A 6689-nucleotide genomic window follows, 5' to 3' on the forward strand; every position below is an offset into this window, starting at 1 on the left:
AAAAAAAAAAAAAAAAAAAAATCCAAAAAACAAAAATTACTATATACAAGGACTGTATCAATGTGTATGAAGATTTTCTTTCTCTTATAAAACCTCGGTAAAATTCATAAAAGAATTGGATATTTGGATGCTAAAGCTAATACAAGGTGCAATTTCACTGCGTCGTCTTGGAGTTGAAACTTCTCTATTTAATCAGGCTCCTTTATCCCTTGGCTGCCTTTATGAAAAGTCTGTTAGGGGCGCCTGGGTGGCTCAGTGGGTTAAAGCCTCTGCCTTCAGCTCAGGTCATGATCTCAGGGTTCTGGGATCGAGCCCCACATTGGGCTCTCTGCTCTTTGGGCTCTCTGCTTGGCAGGGAGCCTGCTTCCCCCTGTCTCTCCCTGCCTGCCTCTTTGCCTACTTGTGATCTCTGTCAAATAAATAAATGAAATCTTTTTTTTTAAAAGTCTATGTTATATGTTTAGAATAAATAGTCCTAATAAGGAGGCCACTATTTGTTCTGCTTCATACACTGGGAATTCAAATAGGAGTTCATTTTTAGAAAGGATGTTCCGCTAAGGAAAGTTTGAAAAGCCACTGATTTACATCCTGCTATAAGCCGCTTACTTTTCCTCTAGATTTCAGTCCTTGCTTTCTTTACCTTTTGTAGCCCAGCACCACCACCACCACCAACAACAACATACTCATTTTCCTGAAGATTTCATATTTCCTCCCTCTTCAATAATCTATAAAGGCTCCTTATAGACTACTAACCTAAATTCAGTATTTCCAGCCTGGCTTTCTAAGGCTTTCTGACCTGATTTTAGCTTATGCAAATATGATTTTTCTTAGTCACCTGCACAGACTTTTGAGTCTGGGAAAGGTCACTGTGCCCTGCTTCCTTGCCTGCTGCCCTTGACAGATCTTGTTAATTCTCCTGCACTGTGCCCCCACCCATCTGGAGGTGGCCTGAGGAATGAGACCCATTTGCCATCAGCTCTTCTCTACACCCCAGTGCATTCTGCATCTTGGTTCACTGCCTCCTTAAATCTGAGACTCTTCCCCTTCCCCCTTTACCTACCCTACTTCCTTGCCAATCTTCACAGTCCACAGACCTGTAGACCCTTTATTACCTTCCTGAGTTCATGACGATCTCTTCTGCCCACAGGCTTCTATTTAATTTTGCCTAATTTTGCTTTCTTTGTTCTATGGTCTTCCCACCAGGATCACGAACTTCTCTATTTCTTCACAAGCTTGTGATGACCATGGGCCTCTATCCTTGAAGGGTGGGTGGAATTCTTGGCTGCAATTGCATGCCCTGAATTTAGTCCCAGTCCCGTCCCTCACTGATTCTGCATTTCTACGCAAATCACTTAAACTTTCGTAGTCTCATGTTCCCCTCTGTAAAAATGGGAATAATAAAATCTGCTGTGTTTTAGAATACAGTGATCATGCACAGAGCCGTCTGCTGCTGGTTGAGGCTAGCTATCTTACTGGAGTCACCACGGATGAAGAACTGATTACTGAGTTGTTCTGGTTTAGATAACCAATCTTATTAACCCACCCAGAGCCAATGGCTTGTAAGAATCTGACTCCTGAGATGATAGCTCACAAGGGACTTGTGGTTCTTTTTACTTCATTTCTACATTTTCTTTCTAGATCATTTCTCTCATCCTAAGCACGATTTGTCCTTACACACCAGTGACCACAAATGTCCATGGCAGCCTGGATCTCTCTACTAAGCTTCATTGGTGTGAGTCTAAACGGCCACTTGACATTTCCCCTGGGACATCTCACATGCTTCTCAAATGTGGCATGTTCAAACTGTACTCTAGTTCACTCCGTAATATCTACATTCCCACCCAGAGTCACAGCAAATCTATCCCTTGTTTATCCTTCTTCATTTTAGTGAACAGATGGCACCTCTTAGGCTGGTATCTGGGAACTGCCCTTCCCACATATCCAGTCTATCACCAAGGTCTAGTAATCCCATTCCTAAACATATCACAACTCTGTCCCCTTCTGTTCACTGCCACCATTCTTGTCCACATTACCATTACCCCATTACCCCTTGACTGGATTATTGCAAAATTCTCTGACCTGGTCTCTCCATTTCTACTTTAATCCTTCCTCTGATCCATTCTTCCCATAGCAACCAGAAGGATCTTTTTGGACTGCAGATGTCATCATCTCCCATCTTTTCTTTATATTTTGTACTCAGAATAACTCCATCTCCAAGAGGCCTCTGCGGTCCTTTGTGATCTGGTCTACTTCCCTTTCGAGGTCATTCCCTGGGGTCCTTCTCTCCCTTAAACCCCTTCCAATCTGTATGGGCTCTTCTGATCCTCGAACACACCAAACTCTTTGCTGCCTTCTGCCTGACAGCTTTCTCTTCATTCCATTGGCTGGTTGACTCCTGCTTCCACATAAAGTATCAGAAAAGCCTCTCTTACTCCCTTAGTCTAATGTAACACTGAGCACAAGATGCTGTTGTAGTTTTATTTGTGTGATTACTTGTTTGTCTGTCTCCCCTCTGGACTATAACATGGGGGCAGGAACTGCTTACCGCTTTGTGGTACCAGCCAGAGAGTAGGGGCCCAGTAAGTCTTTGATGAATGAGTACTTATTTGTTCACTTTACAACGATTCCTCTCCAGGATGTTCCTTTTCCTGGTGCCTGCAAAGCTGATCCAGGGAAAAGTACTTGCGTGATAAACATTGACAGAACCAAAATATTTGCATGGTGTCAGGAGAAACTTTGTCTCATGAACTTCCCCACTCTCATCTCATATGAGCATCCCTCTTGATTAGATTGTGCTGGATAAACATTACTCATTTCTTCCTCCCCAGCTCTTCAGCTTCTCTGCCCTACTAATAACATTCTTGTGATTACGAGCCATTGGGTTGTTTCAGTCAGATCACAATACCATCGATTGGGTAATAGAATTACTCTACCACTAATAACAGTAATCACAACCCGAACGTTCATATCATACTTTATGATTTTCTAAGTGCTTTTAATGTGCATTACCTCCTTTAATCTTAGTGTCTGGGCCTGGAGACACATCTGCAACCTCAGCTGATTTGGATGGATCCCAAGCTTTGTCTGAAGCAACTTCTCTGCTGTCCTTCCATCACTGAAGGAAGGGCTGCTTCAGCGGAGGGCTGATGGGGGGCTTTTGCATTTTGACTTTGGGTAGTTCCATCCAGAGATGGTGAACTCCTCCCCACTATATCCTCAAATTCTGGAGACTTTTACTGTATATGGCCCCCAGTTTACCAACTCTCATTACTCCTAAGGTTGTTGAGACTGATAAATGAGGTAATGGTGATAACAAATATTTGTTTGAGTGCTTACAATGTGCTGGATTTTGTCCTAGGTGCTCTACACACACACACACACACACACACACACACACACAGATTTGTTCAGTCCTCATGATGGCCCTGTCTTAGAAGCCATTTTTGTACCCACTTATAAATGGAGAACTAAGAACCCAAAAGATTAGGTAACTTGTCTACTTGGTAATAATTGGGGAAGCTGGGACACGAACCCAGCTGACTTTCTAGACTCCATCTCAAAGACAGCGTATCTGTGAATGTTTATTCTTTAATAGCATTTATTCTTTACGCACATGATTCTTTAAAACACTTTTCGGACTTTAAGGAGTGCTCGCTGTGTGCCAGGCATGAAACTCAGCACTGGAACACAGCTGTCTGGTGGAAAACAGTGTGCTGTGGGTTACGAAGATGAAGGAACACTGTGGGGTGGGAGCATAGAGCAGGGGACCGAGGCTCATCCGGGGCTCAGAGAAGGGCTCTGTGAGGAGAGGACATTTTATTTGAAGCCTGGAGGCCATGCATACGTGGTCTACACAAAAGGGAGGAGGGAGACCACAGCAGGGCAGAGCGAGCCTTCCATGACTCCCTAAGGAGCTAAGAGAAGTCCTTGCACGGCCCGAGTTTCTAGAGCAGAGAAACAAGTTGAGTGAGGTGATGCTGGAGAACAGAGGGCCTGGGATTTGGTATTTTATCTAAGGATCATAAGGATTTGGTGCTTTATTCTATGCGCCTTGGGCAGCCACTGAAAAATCTGAGGCATTCTGCTGAGCTGCCGAGAAGAGAAGGCAGAGGTCAGGTGGGAGGTTGCTGCAGTCCCGCAGGAGAGGGAGGCTGCCTGGATGAGCAAGGGTGGGGGCAGCCAGGATCCAGGGAAGCAGATGTGGCCAAAACAGGTCTAGGAGGTAGAGTGAGCCGAACCTGGAGATTAACTAAATGGGAGGATGAGGGGAAAAGGGTGAGTCCAGGTCTCTGACTTGAGTAAGGTTTGATCATGCAAATAGAAATGGACAGCTTGAAACAGAAGCAGATTTGGGTGCAGGGATTGACAGAGTGATGGACTGAATTTCAGGGGTGTTGATACATTGGTAGATGTTTCCAGCAGGCACTTGGCTTGTACGGGTCAGGAGGGAGGTACTGGGCTACAGAATTCTTTGACTCTAAAATGAACATTTTTCCAGGTGGTGGGTATTATGGAGGGCACGTATTGCATGGAGCACTGGGTGTGGTACATAAAGAATGAATTCTGTTATGCTGAAAAGAAATAAATTGTATATATATATATATATATATATATATATATATATATGGCATCAAGCTAAAAAAATAAATAAATAAAATAAAATGGATATTTTTCATATTTACTACTTCCAAAATTTGAATTGGCTTAAAAATAGTTTGTTTATTAAAAACAGTGTTTTAACAATGGGCTATTATTGGTGATGTCTTAAAATAGACAATAGTCTATAAAATAAGAATTTTTTTAAAAGATTTTATTTATTTTTTGACAGAGAGAGAGATCACAAGGAGGCAGAGAGGCAGGCAGAGAGAGAGAAGGGAAGCAGGCTCCCTGCTGAGCAAGGAGCCTGATGTAGGGCTCGATCCCAGGACCCTAAGATCATGACCTGAGCTGAAGGCAGAGGCTTAACCCACTGAGCCACCCAGGCACCCCTAAAATAAGAATATTTTATAAAAACATAACAAATCTGTTTTTAATGGTGTTTTGAGATATAAAGGAAGGAAAGCCTTTAAAACACTCTCAGTGTGCCTGGATGGCTCAATCAGTTAAATGTCTGCCTTCTGCTCAGGTCATGATCCCAGGGTCCTGGAATTGAGCCCCACAACAGGCTTCCTTCTCAGTGGGGAGCCTGCTTTCCCCTCTTTCTCTGCAGTTCCTTCTGCTTGTCTCTCTCTCTGTGTCAAATAAATAAGTAAAATCTTTTTTTTTTTTTTAATTTGACAGAGAGAGAGAAATCAGAGAGGCAGAGAGGCAGGTGGAGAGAGGGGGAAGCAGGCTCCCTGCCAAGCAGAGAGCCCAATACAGAGCTCGATCCCAGGACGCTGAGATCATGACCTGAGCCAGAGGCAGAGGCCTAATCCACTGAGCCATCCAGGCGCCCCTGAATAAATAAAATCTTTAAAAAAAAAAAAAACCCACAAAACACTCTTTTATCTTAAAAAAAAAAATCCTATTTAGTGAGAGTAAAATTCAGCAGTGACACTAATATTTGACACAAATGCCAAACTGGTAAAATTCGAGTAATGAAGCTTTAACCTCTTAGGGGCTTGGGGTGTCTCTTCTTTCTAAGTCTAGACCATTTCTTGCTCCTATTTCTACCTATGACAGAACTTTGCCTACATGTTAACTTGATTAGCTATCTCTGTCTCCACACTATAAAGGTATGCTTTGTCAACCTTGGAGAGAAAATGTGCTTTTGAAATTCAATCCGTCATTCCTTTTCCCTGAGTGTAAAATGCTGAATGTTTTCCGGTAGCTCTGGTCATGTGTCCCATACCCAACCCCACCCCACAACCTGCCTTAGCCACATAGGTGGAGCAGGAGCTAAAGAAGGAATATCATTAGTGTAGGAGAAGAAAAAGACTTAGCAACATCCCTTTTCAAATCCTACATCATTTAGTCCCTGGGTTGTTTTTTTTTGGCTGATATACTATCTTCCATTGTTAATTTAATATTCAGAACTGTGTATATAACCCTCCCAATTAGATTTTTGCTTAACAGGGGAGCCAACCACCATAGCAAGTCCCTACAACCCAGAGTCTTTACCTGGCTTTCTCCTCCACTTCTGCCAGATCATTCTGGATCCTTCAGTTAGGGCCTAGGTCTCATACAGACCACCATTTAGTACAACCGAAGCTCAAGAGAAATTTCTATCACAGCAAAATATACATAGCATAAAATGTACCATCTTAACCATTTTGAAGTATACAAGTCAGTGGTCTTAAATAGATTCATTATACTATGCTATTATCACCACCAACCATCTCTCAAGGAAACGTACAACTTTTGGAAGTCATCCTTGTGCAGAGGTCATGCTATGCATCTCCACATTTTTCCAATTTTAGTATGTGTGCTGCTGAGACAAGCACCCTCAAAAAAACTTAAAAAAACAAACAACTTTAGTCCTAACTTGTCTATGAGGCAAGCATTCCCCTAATACCAAAACCAGATAAAAATACTACAAGAAAGAAAATTACAGACCAACAGCACTCATGAACATAGGTGCAAAAATCCTCAAAAAAATATTGGCAAGTCAAATCTAACAATGTATAAAAAGAATTATATACCACAATGAAGCTGGATTTATTCCAGAAGTTCAAGGCTGGTTCAACATTTGAAAACAAATGGATTAC

The 6689-nt window shown here is 42.4% G+C and overlaps 1 pseudogene; it reads right to left on the minus strand.

Moving 5' to 3' along the window:
* Positions 1-6325: 6325 nt before the first annotated feature.
* Positions 6326-6425, minus strand: LOC132003049 (U6 spliceosomal RNA; annotated as a pseudogene).
* Positions 6426-6689: the final 264 nt, after the last annotated feature.

The sequence above is a fragment of the Mustela nigripes genome, chromosome 15 (genome assembly GCF_022355385.1).
Source record: "Mustela nigripes isolate SB6536 chromosome 15, MUSNIG.SB6536, whole genome shotgun sequence".
In the NCBI taxonomy this organism is placed as follows: domain Eukaryota; kingdom Metazoa; phylum Chordata; class Mammalia; order Carnivora; family Mustelidae; genus Mustela; species Mustela nigripes.